General features: G+C 33.2%; 1 protein-coding gene and 1 long non-coding RNA gene across 2 annotated transcripts in view; both read right to left on the bottom strand.

Moving 5' to 3' along the window:
* The window catches only part of LOC123671355 (nephrin), a 494576-nt gene that overhangs the window by 351409 nt on the left and 124547 nt on the right, over nucleotides 1-18620 (bottom strand). The window lies entirely within an intron of this gene.
* Nucleotides 16856-17133, bottom strand: LOC123671356. Its single transcript, XR_006746083.1, has 2 exons — nucleotides 17073-17133; nucleotides 16856-17016 (listed from the first exon to the last, which is right to left on the bottom strand). It is a non-coding gene; the product is annotated as an uncharacterized LOC123671356 (long non-coding RNA).

Here is an 18620-nt window from a genome sequence, read left to right as displayed (position 1 = left end):
GCTTTGTCGAACCACCAGATTGTGCAACGTTTGAATATTCCACGGACTTCATCAGTAAGGCGCATATTGGCTCTTTTCCTGAACCCGGCAGCGTCGCCCGGAGACCGGTGCCTGGTCGACCCAGAGTAACATCTGCAATTGAAGACCATTACATCGCAAAATTTTTACTCGAAAGATTCGAACAGTATCTGTAACAGCCCTTCGAAGTCATTTTCCGAGGACCTATACACGGGTGGTCTCAATCAGTACCATAATGAGAAGATTGCATTCCTCAAATTTAAAGCAAGAAGACTTTTAAGCGTACTTTTCATATCATCTAGACATAGAGCTAACAGTCTTTCACCACAATGGCGCAACGTACTTTTTTCGGACAAGTCATGATTCGGTTAACATAGTGATAGTCGACGAGAAAGAGTTTGGAGAGACCCAGGCAGACTAGAGCGACTCAATTTCGCCCAGGAAGTTGAGCCCTTTCAAGGCGGATCAATAATGTGCTGGGCGGGTATAATGTTCAATCGCCATACCCCTCTTATTATTATTGAACGAACAATGACTGGTGGTATCTACTTATAGAAAACATCATTGTCCAATAATTGTTCCTCTGCGCAACGAATCTGGGGATAATTTCGTTTATCAGGATGATAACGCCCCTCCACACAGCACATGAAGGGTTCAAAACATTCTTCAAGAGAACAATATCCAAAGAATGAACTGGCCCGCAAACTCACCACACATGAGTCCAATTGAGCACGTAATGGATTATTTAGGTAGAGCAATATCCAATCGCCAACACCTCTCTTCAATTTTTCAGGAATTGACTGTAGCCCTTCAAGAAGAATGGGACGATATGCCTGAAAAATTTATCATTGACTTGATTCGTGGGATGCCTAGGCGTAGTGGGTAGTTAATCGAAAGCAGAGGTGGTAATACGGTCTATTGAATTTGGATTTAGTTGTGGAATAACTAGAATTAATTGGAAATAAATAAGATTTTTTCCAATGTTTTTATTTTGTCTCATCCTACATAGAGCAAAGAGTAACAAATAAAGATTGACTATCAAATATATTGCATTTGAAATGGAGGAGACTATTCATCTAATTTCCAGAACATAGATGGTTTTTTTCTTGAGAAACCTGGGGAATTTTAACGACGTGTGGATTTTCATGAAAATGAAAATTGAATCGTGAACACAATCAAGTATTAATCTACTCCAAACAATTATCCCACAATCTTGTAAAATTGTGAAATATTGAATTGAAAGTTATTACGATATCTCTTGAAAATGGACGTCAATATGAATCCGAACAATCGCCTTGAAATGTAGTCAGAACTTCTTATACAGGGTGAATCTTCGACTTGTACATATAATTATACCGAAGATTAACCTTTGTTCATCATCAATAAAAAACCATATTCCGAATATCTTTTCCTTCCATTTCATTCCATTTGCGAGATATAATTATTAAAAATTACATTTTTTTTATTGATTTTCAACGGCCTGGATATTTTCAAACTGAGTCGAATCAGAAAAAATTGTATAAGAAAAAAGTGTTCCCTATTTTTTCTGTTTCAACTCAGTTGGAAAAATACAGGCTGTTGAAAATCCATAAAAAAAATTATTTTTAATTAAATCTCGCAAATGAAATGGAATCGAAGGAGAAGATTTCAGGAATATAGTTCTTTATTGATGTGATGAATCTTTTCTGAACATAAAATTCATCAAGGTCCGTTCAACTCCAAAATGCCCGCTATACTAAGTGAGGAAAAAAAATCGAATCGAAACAAATAGTAAAAGAAAAAATGTTTCTTTTGACCTTAGGAATCTTCGGTTGAATATGTACAAGTCGAAGACTCACCCTGTATTTAACTATTGTGTTCATGTTCAGTATTTTTCTCAAGGATACATTATTGGGTATTAATTGAGTACACAATCACTATACAAAATAACCGATTTTCCCGAATGATGGAAGTCCTCATTCATGGTTTCGCATAGTCTAGCTAGGGAGAGTCAGGGTGTAAAAAGATTAACAATAATTTTTAAAATATTTTTGACAATAATGTTATCGTCAATTTAATGAGATTTTCAATGGCCTTCAACCACTCTGAAAGAGAACAAAAATGTATTTCAATTAATCAGAATTCGACTCCAATCGTTCTCAGTAAAATGGAGTGGAGTCGCATATTTTTGTCTTAATCACTGATTGATTTAATTTCGTTTAACGTTATTCAATCAAAGAAGATTAAATTGATGAATATATGGACGGATACATTGCGGCCATCTCTTCAAGGAGAAGACCACTTGTTGCCCGATTTTTCTTAATTTCACTCCAATTTTTAAATTTGGAGTGGCGGAAAATTGGATTTCAATCGCTTCCACTCAAAAATTTTGCTTCATAAGCGAATGAAATTTAATAAGGAGAAAAGAGGAGTTTTTCTCGTCCATTCATTCGGACAAGGGTTTTCCATTAGTCGCGAAATGAATTATTTTCAGCTTCTTAACTCTAGGGATGATGAACAGAACACTGATGAAATGGTCTGTCGGGAAATGGATTGAATACGTTCCGAATCTCTGAAGGTAACATGATCATTCTCCAGAATCGAAGTAATTCCAGCTGTTTCAACCACAACCACATATTATGAAATATGACATTCAGGTGAAAGCTGCGTGATCGGACAATGATCTGGATATAAAATGAATATTTTTCATCAAACATACTTGAATTGATTCAAAGAATGATATTTTGAGAACATATCATTTGAGTTATAAGATGAATAGATAGATAGATTAACTTTATTTGAACCATTATATCTTGCACATGTGAATCACGTTACAACAATAAATTCAAAAAAACCTATAACCTACTATTAACTCTAAGCTACAACCTATCCTAAAATCCTTAACACTTTCTAATAATTAATTACTCTAAAGTTCATTTAAATCTTCGTCATCCATAAATTCTTTAACACTTTAATAGCATTTTCGAAGCAAATTTTTACAATATGCCTACTTTTAAAATATTGAGGTAATTTATTCCAGATTGTTAGTATACAGGGTGTCCTGGGAAGAATGCGACAAACGAATACCATGAATTAAAGTCATCATGGAGGACCCGTATCAAGAGGTTTCAATCGCCTGAGTGCCTTCGTTTGGGATATACAGGGTGATGTTCATCTTATGAGTGAAATTTTACAGTTCGATAACTCTTTAACTAAGCAACAGAATAATTTCAAATTTTGAAGTTTTGTCACCTTTTCCTATTGCCTTCCTTCAATATTTCTGAATTCGAGTAAATCAGATCAGTACTAGGAAAATTTCTGACTTTTCCTATTTTCGTGAATATTGGATCAACCTGTACGTGAACATTATAATTTTTTTTTCATTTTCGGAACCACAAAGAATCGATTCATTATAAAAATTCTGAATCTCTGCTTGGCCCGGTCATACAGGGTGATAATAAACATTCCCTTATGAGTGAAATTTTTTTAGTTCAATAACTCTTCAACAAATCCACCGAATAATTTCAATTTTTCAAGTTTTGTCGCCCTTTACTATCGCCTTTCTTCAATATTTATGAAATCGAATAAATCAGATGCAGGCCAACAAAATTTTAGACTTTTTCTATTTTCATGAATATTGGATCACTCTGTACGTCAATATAATAATTTTTCTCGTTTTCGTAACCACAACGAATTAATTCACAATCAACATTCTGAAACTCAGCTTGCCGCCGTCATACAGGGTGACCAATAATCATTTCCTCATGAAAGAAGTACAACCGATTCAACCGAATAAGATAGCGAAATCTGTGAAACAACTATATCATATCAACGTGCTCAAAGATGTATTAAAATGGAGGAATATAATTTTGAACAATATCTGCTGGACTGAAAATATTTTATTTTTGATTCATTGTTTTCAAGATCATATATATTCAATTTATTTTTGTTGTATTCTTTATCCAGTTTGTTAATTAAAAGTTTTCTTAAATAATTTGAGGAAAATTTAGGTGAGACATTCGTGAAGGGTGAAACAACCTCAATTTTCGAAATGATTCTACCGATAAATTCGAGATATTTTGAACTATGAAATTTCTTTCATTAAGAAATGTTTATTGATCACCCTGACTAATGGCCCCAAGCAGAGATATAACATTTTTATTATGAATTAATTCTTTATGACTACGAAAACGAAAAAGAATCATGATATAAACATACAGGGTGATTCAATATTCGCGAAAATAGAAAAGGTCTTAAATTTTCCTAGTCCGGATCTGATATACTCGATTTCAGAAATATTGAAGGAAGGCGATAGTAAAGGGCGACAAAATTTGAAAAATTGAAATTATTCAGTGGATTTGTTGAAGAGTTATTGAACTAAAAAAATTTCACTTATAAGGGAATGTTTATTGATGAAGCTGTATGACCATGCCAAGCAGAGATTTATAATTTTTATTATTAATTGATTCGTTGTGGCTCCGAAAACGGAAAAAAATCATAACGTTCACGTACAGGGTGATCCAATATTCACGAAAATAGGAAAAGTCTGAAATGTTCCTAGTCCGGATCTGATTTACTCGATTTCAGAAATATTGAAGGAAGGAGATAGGAAAGGGTGACAAAACTTCAAAATTTGAAATTATTCGGTCGATTTGTTAAAGAGTTATCGAACTGTAAAATTTCACTCATAAATTCAACATCACCCTGTATATCCCAAATGAAGACACTCAGGCGATTGAAACCTCTTGATACGGGTCCTCCATGATGATTTTAATTCATGGTATTCGTTTGTCGCATTCTTCCCGGGACACCCTGTATAATGGGTAACATTTTTCTGTATATATGTGCGTTTTGGTTTTTCAACACTTAAATAGGTCTTGCCCCTAGTATTATATTCATGTTTCAATTGGAAAGATTTAAAATCATTATAATTATTGATTATATACATTACACATTCATATATGGACCTAAATAAATTAAAAAAAAATTTGATGTATAAATCGATAAAGCCCCCTGAATATTTTTAGTCTTTTCTTAAGAAAGTGATCGAGTTCAAGGCTGAACAAACGCCGGCATTTCGGAATGGTTATTATCTTTATATTATGGTGTAATGGCTCCTCTTCTTGCCCGAGAGATGGCGTCGTGGGCTGCGCAGTCTCTCTCTAAATCGGTACCGGTAGGGATATAAACCCTACCATGCTATGGAAAGTCATGATGCTCTTCTATGGAGATGAAAGGTGTATTTGGTAGAGTGCCTAACTGACGATTTCATCTGTGATTTCGGGATGAAATACCGCGCATTCCTCTGAAAAAGGGGCGAGAACACCCTAGAGCAGCCATACTCAACGTGCAGCCCGAGCCATGGCATAGTCAAATATTACAATTTTCACAGTAGTATCACAAATAAGGTTTTGAAATTACGCAAAAATAACGGTATCAATATTTACTCATTAAAATAACTTTGTTTTCTTCCTTATTGCGTACACAGAGAATACTATGACCATATTATAAACAATGGATTCTTTATAAATAGTAAATTACTACCTACACCTAATCTTCTTAGCGAGAATGCCTTATCTTCCGTTTTTTGCTCTCGTCGTTTTCGTTTATATGTATTCTTGGGTGCGTTTTTTTAGCTGATTATTCAGTTAAATTGTCTTTTTATTATGTAATTTTTGTTCTGGCCAGTACCATGATTTTTAAAACCTCTTATTAGCATTATTGCGTGAATTATGCTAATAAAAGGGTTTAGAAATCATGGTACCTAACAAAATAAAAAATTGCGATGAAAAAATTAATCCAATTTTCTAAAAATCAATAGTATCCCTGCTTTCGTTTTCGGGAGCGTTTCCCTAACACCCTGTATATCTTAATTTTCGCACTCCCCTACTAATATTACAAATACAAAAAACGTAATCTGCCTGTCTGTTACGCTTTGACGCATAAAACACTGAATCGATTTGGATAAAATTTGGTACACAGACAGGAACTAGTAGAGCTTAGGAAAGGACATTTTGTAAACGAAAACCACGCGGGCTAAAGCTAGTTTTACAAGTAGGTAAATTACTGCGGCCCCCAAGAATGAACAGTAGCAATTATGCGGCCCAAGATAAAAAAAAGGTTGAGTATGACTGCCCTAGAGTCTCGTAGAGTGTTGATCGGACACAAATACTTACTGCCCCCCACAAATTGCGGCTTCGCAGAGAAAACACTAATTCTTCCTTTTCCGCTCTTACAACACGCTTGCGCTCTCTATCTTCTCGCATATACCTTCGTACCTTCTGATCTGGGACTAAGTCAGTACTGGCAGGGGAGTGTGTAGTATCTCTGTTCTTGAACGAGATAGGACGTTCTGGAATGAGCAATCTCGCTCTGAATCGCACCGCTTAAGATATAAACCTAACCGACACAGTCATCATATACTAAAGTGTCGATTCCATGAGCTTGGGATGAAAGAGAGAGGGAGCATTGACAAATTGGGGATAGAAATGAGACCGTAAAATATGTAATTTTGAAATTCTTCTTCGAATTGAAAAAGGTATTACTAGAAAAAAAAACTAGTTTTCGATAGAAATTATACGACCAATTAGAACATCTGTGTTTAATTTAGTTTTATCGGTACCATTATTCCTTAAAAAACACCCTGTAACTTTGTATCCCAGATCATGTTCCCCTGTCATCAAATATCGACCTGTCTGAGTGTTTTCACAAGTTCTGACTCGTTGAATTATTGCGGGTTTTAAATGAGACGCCCTGTATTTGGATGAAAACATATTGTGATCTTCATAAATGGATGAATGTATGACTTGAGTACTCGAATAAAGATTTCGAATACATTTATTGAACACAACATATAACAACTCATGTAGTGTTACATTTCTCTAAATAATTTCTTTCTTAATTTAAGATCTCATATTAACATTTCTAATTTCTAAGAGGAGTTAACCGACCCATATCAGAAGACCTATCGATTATGAATCTCTAATAGTCAGTTTCAATAAATAAAAATTCAAGGATTAGCATTTCATTTGCTGAGACAATATTCTATTAGCTAACAGTGTCTCTATTAGATAAAATATTATCATCAAATAATTATAAATAAAAAAAAAAAATATCGCCAAGCATACCAAATCCATTAGTAGAACATTTCGCATCGAGCTCCATTCGAAAACTGATCAGGGTGAACCCATTACTGTGATCACTGGTCCTGCAACTGATTCAGGTTCTATAACAATTGCCTGGGTAATCGCGCTTGTCTTCCACAATTTGAGGCCATTAGGGTTGGAAGCATATCCGAAGAAGGACAGCGAATAATCCAGACTTTCGGAAATTAATCTCTGTTCCTAATTTGACAGCAGTTTAATATTCAGAATAGGTTAGCTGATAATAATCGAACTGAATTTTGATCAATATCTGTATGAAATATTCATATACTAAAACCTTGCATTGGCAATCATTCATGTTAAACTCTATTTTCTATAATGGAAGATTGAGATATGTTTCTTATCAATCCAGCAATATTTCAGTATATCTATTCCCTATTTCATTCGTAAGATCAAATAATCCATATCATAACAAAATATACAGGGTCTCTAGCATAAGTAAAAAACTGAAAAACAATTGAGGATTGTTCAATGAAAAATTTCCGAATTCAAGATAAAGGGAATCGAAGAAAAAAAATTATGCACATTTTTTAAGATTCCGCCAAAACTACTGGCAATATTGTAATGAATTTTTTTCAAGGAATATGTTTTAGAATCTGATACATCCCATGAATTTGTGTCTATATCTGACTCTCACACGCTTGTCACACGGTTCATTCCAAGTAGTAATGAACATAACTTTTTTGGGGTTAGATTTATTACTCAAAATTCGAAATGATCTTCAATATAAGTCAATTTTAAACCGAAAAAGAACAATTGTTTAAACTCGATATAATATATCGTTTTGGAATATTTCGATTTGAAAGTTATGAAGTAATAACAGATTCTGGTATAAAATAATGATAAAGTTATTATATTAATTGAACAAAAAATCACAAGCAGAAAATTGAAATAAAGATTAAGAAAATTAATAAACATTCAATTGAAGTAATTGTTCAAAACGTCATCCATTTTCACGAATACACAAATGTTTTCTCCTGAAAAATCCATTAATCTTCTAAATAATCTAAATGGTTGGGGATCAGCTAGGATGATGACTTTATAATTGAATCCTAAAACAAAATAGAAAAGAACGAGAAAGTAGTGATAAATGTTAGTTTCCATTATATCGATTTGAAGTTAGCTACTCATTCAAAAAAGAATCTGAAACTGAATGGATAGCTTGGACACCACCATGAAATTTATAAATTGGACAAGTAGGTATTCTCCAAGTGGTCAATGGTTTCTTCTACGCTACACTCTCATAGTGGATTATCAATAAAATGCCTCTTGAAGAGAATACTACGACTATGAATAGTCCTGAATCCTAACTTTCTCTGAAGGATCAACAAGACGTTGAAGATAATACAAGAACTCCATTCCAAACGCCAAATTTCCTTGTCACTTTTATCAGATTGAAGGAAGGTATTAATCCATAAAGGTTAGCGTTACTTCAATCTGGCCTTCTAGTATCTGGGAGGTATCTTAGAAATAATTTCGGGTAGATATGAAATTTCCCCAAGATTTTTTGACTGAGACCTATCTACGAATATGAGGCGGAAGTATATGTGATAGCTCTGGTAACCAATATAATGGTGTAGATCTAGATCTAATAGTTCTACTGATAATTCTCATAGGAAAGTTTAGCTGTGCATCAATTTTATGAACATGCACACTATCGAACCGAACAGAACAGCAGCAGAAAAAAACTAAGGCCAAGGCTGCCGTACGAAGAGTGCTGACATTAGCACCCTATGAAGAAACAGATAATTTTTGAAGTATATTATTGCTCAACTTCAATTTTGAACGTAAATTTTCCAAGTGAACCTTGGAATTCAAGGAAGAATGAAGATTAACTCCAAGATATTTATGAGTATGAATATGATTCAAGAGGGAATTATTGAAAGTTATTTTCAATTTTCTTTTTTTTTTTTGATTATTCAAATGAAAATAGGATACTTATTTGGATTAGGGCATAAGCGCCACTCAAGAAAATACAAAGTAAATATGACAACTTATTGATATATCAATAGAATGAATGAAACTTTTGAAGCCATGTATTTCCTTGAATACTTGAATCGCACATAATGTTCGCATAATGGTGTTTTTCTACATTCATGCAAAAAGCAAAACTTTATTGAACTATATTTAGTGGAGAAAGAAGTTCTTTATTGCACTAGTGCAATAAAGTTTTTATTGCTCTCATCTGTCATTCTACTTCAAAGTGCTGTCATCATGACAAACAAATATTTCAGCCTGAAGGAAATAACGATGTACAGTTACCAAGTACTAGTAGGTTTACAGCAGTAACAAATCAAGAAGTGGATTTAAAAAGTACTTCACTACGAAATCTTCATATTGAAAATTGCACCAATTGTTCATTCACTTTCAACATTGAGGGTAAAAATAAAGTTTGAGTTAAATAGTTCGTAACGTATTAGTTCCTGTTTCAATGCAAATCGATATTAATAATAAAGTATTCAAGTTGCGCTTTTCATTTTCCTACACCTAGTGCCACACCTCAATAAATCATTTCTTGCTTTTTGCATGAACGTAGAAAAAATTTTGTATGCAACTCGTGCAAAAATTGTTTATTGCACTTGTTGCATAAATAACTATTTGTTAAAAATACATGATATTTCATAGGACAAAGTTTTCCGTTGAGCTAATAAATCACCCATATATTAACACATATGGTATTGGACACTCATTTCCAATTTCCAATTCACTCATGGATTTGGATTCGTTTGCCAATCGTTAACTTAGAGGGGATATGTTGACTACATTTAGGGCTTTAAAAGGTTTTAGTGGGGTCGATATGTCGGGCCTCTTTACTTTAAATAATAATCATCTGAGTGGGCATATTTACAAGCTGAGTAGAGAGCAGTTTTTCACTAGGAGCAGGGAGAATTTTTTGAGCAATAGGGTATTTCGCGTATGGAATATGTTACCCAGCAATATAGTCAACGCCCCTAGTGTAAATAGTTTCAAAAATCGATGGGACTCATGGAGAGCTGGTGGTCCATTGTTACATGTGCATGTGATTAGTTCCTTGTGTTGTGGTGGATGAAATATTTTGTTAAACTGATTTTTTTTTCTTCAATGATTGTTGGGTATTTGTGTTCACACTGAAATATTTCATTTAAGTTCTGTGAGTTATATAGGTAATCCTCAACTCTTATAATGTATAATAATAATAAAAAAAAATTTTTGAAATTGCATTTGTGTCAGATAAAAAGATCCGTCATTGTAATACTCATTACATCCATATCAACTAAAATCCACGAACCAAAGCAATTACGAGGCGAGCAAATGAATGAATCTATGGACGAAGCGACAGAACACAAAGGACATAATAAACCGTTAGCTGAAACACCTAAGGAATTTTCATCCGGCCGAACTAATGAACGAATACATTTGCCGACACCCCTAGCTGGCCGGCTTTTCATGAAAGATGCTGATATGACGGGAGCGTCACTTCTGCGGTCACGACACAATTTATGCGGGAAGAGGAGGAGACAAAGGGAAACGGGTGGAAAACCTCGCCTATAGTGCTCCGTTTGTTCCGCTCCAATCTCATGAACACTCTTAAAGTCGAGGGACCCTCATCCCGGATGTTTATTTGCTTTCGTTTAATCCGCCGATGATGAAAATATCTCTGAGAGTATTAACCTGAAGAGCTCAATTTTCATTATTCTCCTCACAACTGGGATGCTTCCTGGCTGAATTATCTTCGGATGGAGATGAAAAATTATGAACGAGATCGTTATCTGGATGGTGAGACATTTACAGGGGCTATTCGATATCTTTGGTTGTTGAGAAACACCGATGCCTTTAAAACCGTATTATCCGATAAACGCTCAAATAATTTTCGAAGCATAAGAGTCCATTAAGGAATTATTGACATCAAAATAGGCCTTGGTCCGGTGAGGGCTTTATTTCTTGATAAAAAAATGTACTAAAAATTTCCGAGGTTTTCTCATAAAAATAACAAGCATATCTTTTATTCATCATTTTTGTTTCCCAAAGGTACCAAATTTTCGAAATTAAGAAGGGCAATTTGATTCTTCGCATATGTATCATAGCGAGTAGACGTATACATCTCACCGCTCCGATAAGTTTTAATTCAAGTTTGAAAAATCTGTGAAAAAACTTTTGAAAACAAACAGAAAAATGGTTCTTTCTAGAGAGACTAGAGCTGAAATAAAAGACGTCGTCAAAGAAACTATTATGGCAGTATTAGATAGTTATTTGGAGAAATTAACAGAAAAAGTTCTGGAGAAAATCAGGGAAAATATGCAGAGTGAATCTGAGGAAATTAAATTGAAACTGGAAGAAACTGAAACCAAATTGGAACGCCTGCAATAGGAAAATAAGAAGGCGAATGTAATAATTTTTGGAGTTCCTGAAACACAAAATTCGAATCCGACAGAGAATATCACTACAATATGTAAAGATAAGAATATAAACATCGCAGAACGTGCAATATTAACATGCCATCGTCTAGGAAAAAAAACTGAAAACTAAACAAGACCCATACTAATTAAATTCACGGATGAATTTTATCGTAACCAATTTATATATTCCCGTAAACAATTTCTAGGTACAAATATTGTAGTGGAGGAGGATTTAACGAAAAAACGAATCGAATTGCTCAAGTATGCTACTGTGAAGCTTGGAAACGAAAACGTTTGGACAATTGGCGGTGTCATAAAGGCAAAGACTAAAAGTGGTATAATATCAGTGAATAAAAAAGAGGTTATCGATAATATTACTCAGAGTGTTCTGCCCAGAGGGTAATTAACAATATTGGTTTATTTTTCATGAAACTTAAAAGTACAGTTTGTATGGATGTTGTATTATAGCTTGTCGGAGGGTAAATTATTCGATTCCCAATCGCATATTTATATAATTAATACTTTTCCTTTTGTTTTACTTTATAATTATATTTTGTAGTTGAATGTCTATTATTGAGCCAGCGTTGGAAGAGAAGACGAGAACATTTAAATATTTGGATGAGGTTAGAAAGATCATTTAAGGTGACAGAAATTTGAATATCATTCATTTCAATACACATAGTGTGAGAAAAAAATTACGTTGATAAGAAGATTTTTTCATCATAAAAGCAGTTTCTCCCACTCCTTGGTTTTTTTTTGTTGTTGTTGTTTTTTCTTTGTAGTATAGGAAAAAATCTTTTGTTTTTGAGAAAGAAGAATAATGGTAGGTTATGGCAGTATACAAGCTATTTACTTAGACTGCTAAACCTGCTTATTCTTGTATTTATTTCGATATGTATGTATTTTTGGATGAATGAATTGAATTGAATTGAATTGAATTCAAGTGCGATAACGCAAAATAAAGTGGAATATTATATTTACTTTCAAATTTCAAGGAATTTCAATGTCTCCAATGAAGAGATCCACTGAATGCTCTTCAATAATTATTGCATTCTTGGTACATGTTTGCAAATTTTATCCCAGGATTTATGGATATTTTTAGCTGTGGTAGCCTCACTGGTGAAACAGACTTGTTGATACTTTGAGAAGTGTGGCTAAAAGAATGGATTGGTAAAATCATAATAAGACAGAAATAAAATTCAAACGATCTCTTCTTGGTTCTCTGTATGACCATTTTTGGTCACTCTCAAGGTGAAAATTCATCAATTGTTCCATCATCCAAAATAGTATATTCACCTTTTGCTTTTACTTTGCATATACTTCGCAAACCTTTTAGGTTGCTTTATACAGTCCACTGTCGAATCTGACTGCCATTCTGATAAGTTCCTGCCATTTTTAATAGCACTGGAGAAATAATCATATTAAATTATCGCAATTTTTTGGATCACGACCAATTACTCAAAAAAAAAAGGAAAAGGTTTCAAAAGTTAAAACGTTAATAGTAATAATAATTCTGATTTGTTATTTGCTCCTATCCTCTTGGTACAATGAAGGTATTTTAACGAAAATGACATTAGAAGTGACTTAACATTTTATAGGAACCATGTATTCGGTAAGAAATAGGCCAGAAAAAGTAGCTATGCTGAAGAATGGTATTTACTTCCTCTATGGCAATGCAATCCCAGCTCTAATCAACTAGCACAATAACTCTTGAACTACATATCGTATTCAATCAATTTATCAAGTGAACATGGATGTGTGAATTTTAACAAGTTAAAGATAAATTCAAGTCAAGAAATCCTTCATATTTAACAGCATTGATCCTTCTATTTCGTGAACATAAAACAGTCATTATGAAATCAATAAAACAAACTTATAATTTCTGGAAAACCTCTGAATAATCATGATATAGAATTTATTGTTACGATGATACTGAACCCTAATTTTCTAATAATGGATTGGTAAAATCATAATAAGACAGAAATAAAATTCAAAAGATCTCTTCTTGGTTCTCTGTATGACCATTTTTGCCTTCAATGCATAAAAATCATGGATTTGGTCATTCTCCAAAGAATTTTTGAAATTCAATACCTGAGCCGTAAATTAACACACTTAGTACCAATTATATGCGAATAAGGTATAAGTATTGTTCAACAACCCAATTATGAAATAATTATGCTTTCATAGATGTGCGGAAATCCTTTTAATCACCACTGTCAAAGTGAAAATTCATCAATTGTTCCATCATCGAAAAAAGTATATTCACCGTTTGCTTTTACTTTGCATATACTTCGCAAACCGTTTAGGTTGCTTTATACAGTCCACTGTCGAATCTTACTGCCATTCTGATAAGTTCCTGCCATTTTTAATAGCACTGGAGAAATAATCATATTAAATTATCGCAATTTTTTGGATCAAGACCAATAACTCAAGAAGAACTCAAAGTTCAAAATATTAATCTTCTTTCAATACAATCCAATACCAATTTGAATTTGGCAAATCAAAATACATATTACCCATTGAATGAGTCATTACCAACTTAATTTTGATATTGCACAGTGATATAAGGCGAGGAAATTACGAAAAAATGAACCATAATAATCAGATGTTTCATTTCTAATATTTTAGTCATTTCGATTGTGATATTAAGAATCATTTTAATAAGCCCTTGATTCGCTCTATCGTTAATTTCATTTCGAGTTATTCTTAAACACGGTAATTTTCGATGGTATTAACCTAGAAACTTCAAAGGTTTGTTACGAAATTACCGATTCGATTGAGATGAAATTTTGAATTTATATGTACTTATAAAATTATATTTTCAAGTATCATGCAGAATTTCATGTTGACTACGACAACTAGATCAGAAAAAAAATATATACCCAATATTCCAGTGAGAATTTTTTGACAGTTTTAACAAATTTTGTCTTTTTGTGTCATATGAGACAATCTCACAGAATCATGTCAACATTGATATAATCTGCTAAAAATAAATAGAAGCACTTTTCAATTTTCACAGGTTTCAATTATTTCCGACAACTGTTTCGCCGACTAAGCGGCTCCATCAAGGTTACACATTGCAACACTTTGCAATATAATCTTGATGAAGCCGCTTAGTCAGCGAAACAATTGTCGGAAACAATTGAAATCTGTGGAAATCGAAAAGTGCTTCGATTTATTTCTATATTATTATTCTATTTCTATAAAGTAAGGACTGAATCCATTAAATAAGTGATTTCATCAATCGATTTGTTCTCATATTTTTGCCAAATAAACAAGTTTTCGTGCTGAAGAAAAATTATAGATAATAGCACTCGTGGTATAACCTTTGAATATTTCCCTCCTGTCAAAAATTCTAAGTATATGGAAAACAATTATCGAAAATTACAGCGATAATTGCATTGTAGGAAGCGAAACAGCACTGCAATAATTGTTCTGTTCATAGATGCACAGTTTCTATGCATCTTACACAGTTCGAATCTATGGCAATTCCATTCTAAATCAGTTTGACAAGTAGTGTAACAGTTTATTCGGGAAATATTCCCCCGAATTACACTCGTACATCGGATAATTTCGCATTCCAGCGTGTTTTCTTTGAAAAACTGCAAATGTTTGGAGAAAGAGCCCTCCACCTTCGGTGTTGGGCTCTTTCTCCAAAAATGAAAATGAACTCATGCAGTTTTTATGACAACACGCTGTCATGCAAAATTATCGGTAATTTTGATGTACTTGTGCAATTACTTATGATAATTGCATTCAGTGCAATAGGCGAATCAAGATAAGCGCTACGCCACCTGGTGACAATCAGAGTAACTATAAATGTTGCCATGGTTTGCTATGGCTCTTACCTGAAAGGTAGTCGGTCCTTTTCATTCCTCTGAGGTTCTAGTATTTTGCTTTGTTTTTGTGTGTTATTCTACAAATATTTATATATTTTTTAAATCATTTCAATAGTTCTGAGTCGTTCAAATCGCTATTGTTCAGTTCCTCAGTGTTCTTCCTGGGAAAAAAAAGGTCAAATATCAAGTTCCATGCTTTCCCTCAAACTGGTAATATATATCGTGTTTGGATGGAAGGGAAATTGGGGAGTAAAGTGCTGATGGATCGACAAAAAGCTTGGCAACTGAAACTAAAAATCGATAAACCAGTGACAAGAAATATGAAAGTATGTTCCCTGCATTTTATCGATGATGATTATTTTATCGAGGTAAGCACTGACAGCACGTGGAATTTTAGATTATATTTATGGGGATAATAATAATAATAATAATCGTTTACAGATTCCAGTTCTACACAGAAAGAATGTTTGAAAAAGACTGCTGTGCCTTCCAGAAATCTTTCTGTTGGATCCACTACCACAAAGGAAGAACCTGAATGTTCTAGTAGTAGATCTGAAAGATTGAATCAAAGAAATATCAACAAAGAAAAACTTATTGCTGAAGAATGCTCTAGTGAAGAAATCGAACCTGCTCTACAATCTACTTCCCAAGATGAAATCAAAGCTGCACAAGGTCTATTACAGCTTCTTCAGGGTCAGCCTGATTATAATGGGCCTAAAACTTTCAAGGATTACGAAGTGCAAGTGAATACTCCTGAAGTATCTTCTTTGTGTGATCTGATAACAACAGATAGTGCTCTGAACAGTTGTTTTTACTGGTCTCAATAATATGAAACTATAAGATACAATAGTAGAAGCAGTACAATCTATTTACAGTGATCAAAGATCAGATCGTTTAACGATCAAGCAGTGTATTGTTTTAGTTTTAACAAAATTGAAATGTGATCTTTCATATGTGACATTATCTGTTTTATTTGGCATTTCACAAGAATTGTGCCAAAGATACATTGTCTTCAAATCTAAGGTACCTTTACACTATATTGGAAAAATTCCTCAGAAATATTTGGACATGTATTCTGAAATTCTATATATTTTTTTTCAGGGCACACTGATGATACTTCTCTATCACATTTTAATTATTTTAAAATAGTCGTATAATATGTCGAATATATTTTCAAAATGAATACATTTCATAAGTGAAATATTTTCAATTGAATTCTCATTATTTTTTGATGATTCATTAGTCAAGCAATAATTTAATTCGATAAATAGGTATCGATATGAGTAGTTTTAAGTAACCTAGTTATTTGAATTTATTTTTAGAAACATTTTATGTAAATTGAGTTATCTCTTAATAAATAAAAAAAATGGATATGCGACTTTCTGTAGTATTCCTAAAAATATTCAATACATTAGCATTTGTAATATTTTGTTGGGACTGTATAATTGAAGGGTAATGTGAAATGATCAATTCTGATAAGTAAAAAAACCTTTCAACTAAAGTTTATTAGTCATGCAAATAACATGTAACATTTTTATTATGTGACCAGCATTTAAAACTTCTTCACCTTCATAAAGACTTCTAGAAGTGTTTGTACCTTTAAGATATCCCAAGTATTCTACTCAGTCTTGCCATTTGGACCTAAAAAAGGTACTATTAGAATCCTGTAGTATAATAATGTTGATTGAACCGTTCACATATTATATGCACACGATTGTTATTCGTCATTTTTCGAAGTCTTCCATCCTTGCATAACTTTCAATATCACTAGACTGAACTGAAACAAATGATGATATCTACCGCCTTTACCTAAAATTAAAATAAAATATACACAGTAACACACTTGTTCACTATAGAAGTCTGAAAAGTTGTTATATTTATTGTAACATCGAATTTTAATAACGCAAATACACACACAACTAATACAACCAAACACTCCAATGGCAACATTTATAGTTCTACGTTTGCTCACCTTGTCGCTGCATTCTTAATCTCAGATGCCTATTATCGATCACTATGACAACACGATTGAGTTAATTCCAAAAAAATTTCAAAATGTCACGTTTTGTCAATGCGAATGTTCGAAGTATGACTGTGCTAATCAAAGGAAAATTTCTAGAAATACAACCTTCAGTCACAAATATGTTATGGCATTTTACTGCGAAAAATAATATGTTTTAAATGAACATAGAAGCTTAGATGAATTGGTGCTGATACCCACACTAGAAGATTAGGCGGTCAATATGAGAAAGAACGACGGGACCGAATTTAAAAGAGCAAAAGTGAAGACAATGTGGAAAGTTTCGTGCAAACTCTTGCAAAGAAATTACTATAATGCCTATAATATTATGATTGACCCAATTAACAATATAGCAATTAAACCAGTCCGAGATGCCGCGATGCAATCAGGAAGAAACTACAAGCAGATCGATGTTAACGTAAGTCCAGTTCAGTTTCGTTAAGTTGGTCTGAAATTAAATAATATTGCTGTATGGGATGAAAATACTCCTGAAGGTCATATGCGTTAATTTCACCTTATTGCTGCTGTAGAATTAGCATGGCAAGGAGAGGCAGTTGCTTGTCTGGTTGATTTTTTCGAATTGAGAAAAATACCTTATGATGACTCTCCAACAAATCGCATTGAATACAATCCGGTATTCAGTGAAACGTGTCAAGGTGGTTCTAAATGCGGTACAAGTAGTAAATGGTTAGTTTCCAATAGTAAGAGAAGAAGCTACTCTGTACGTCTTTTTCATAAAATTATATCAAAACGAGGCGACAATATTTATTACCTCCCACAATTGATTGCTGCTAGCGAATTGTCAAAATGTGGTGTAGAAGAACAACAATTGCTGAAAATTACTGGTCATAGCAATCGAAATTCTATAAACCCATATTTAAATCTCGATCAATAACACCACAAGAAGATCATAAATATTATGCGTGGTAATAGATCCTCTATAGTAGAGTACGGTAATGAATCTAATGTCAAGTTGAATTTCAACAATTGTACTCTGACTAACTGCACTTTTAATAAATAAATAAATGTTTCGTTGTGTTATTATAATTTTATCTACTCTTATTGAATTATATAATCATTATTCAACTGCTTTTGAGCAATTAATAGTATCTATTAACAAACAGCCGTGAGTTATAATAACTCACTACTATAACTCACTGTAATAAATCGGAAAATATGGATCTGTGCTTCTATACTTCTCTGCTTCTATTCGATTGGCCGAAAG

Source organism: Harmonia axyridis, chromosome 1 (genome assembly GCF_914767665.1).
Source record: "Harmonia axyridis chromosome 1, icHarAxyr1.1, whole genome shotgun sequence".
NCBI classification, from domain to species: domain Eukaryota; kingdom Metazoa; phylum Arthropoda; class Insecta; order Coleoptera; family Coccinellidae; genus Harmonia; species Harmonia axyridis.
The sequence above is the reverse complement of the archived record's forward strand: the minus strand, read 5'-3'. Positions and strand labels throughout refer to the sequence as shown.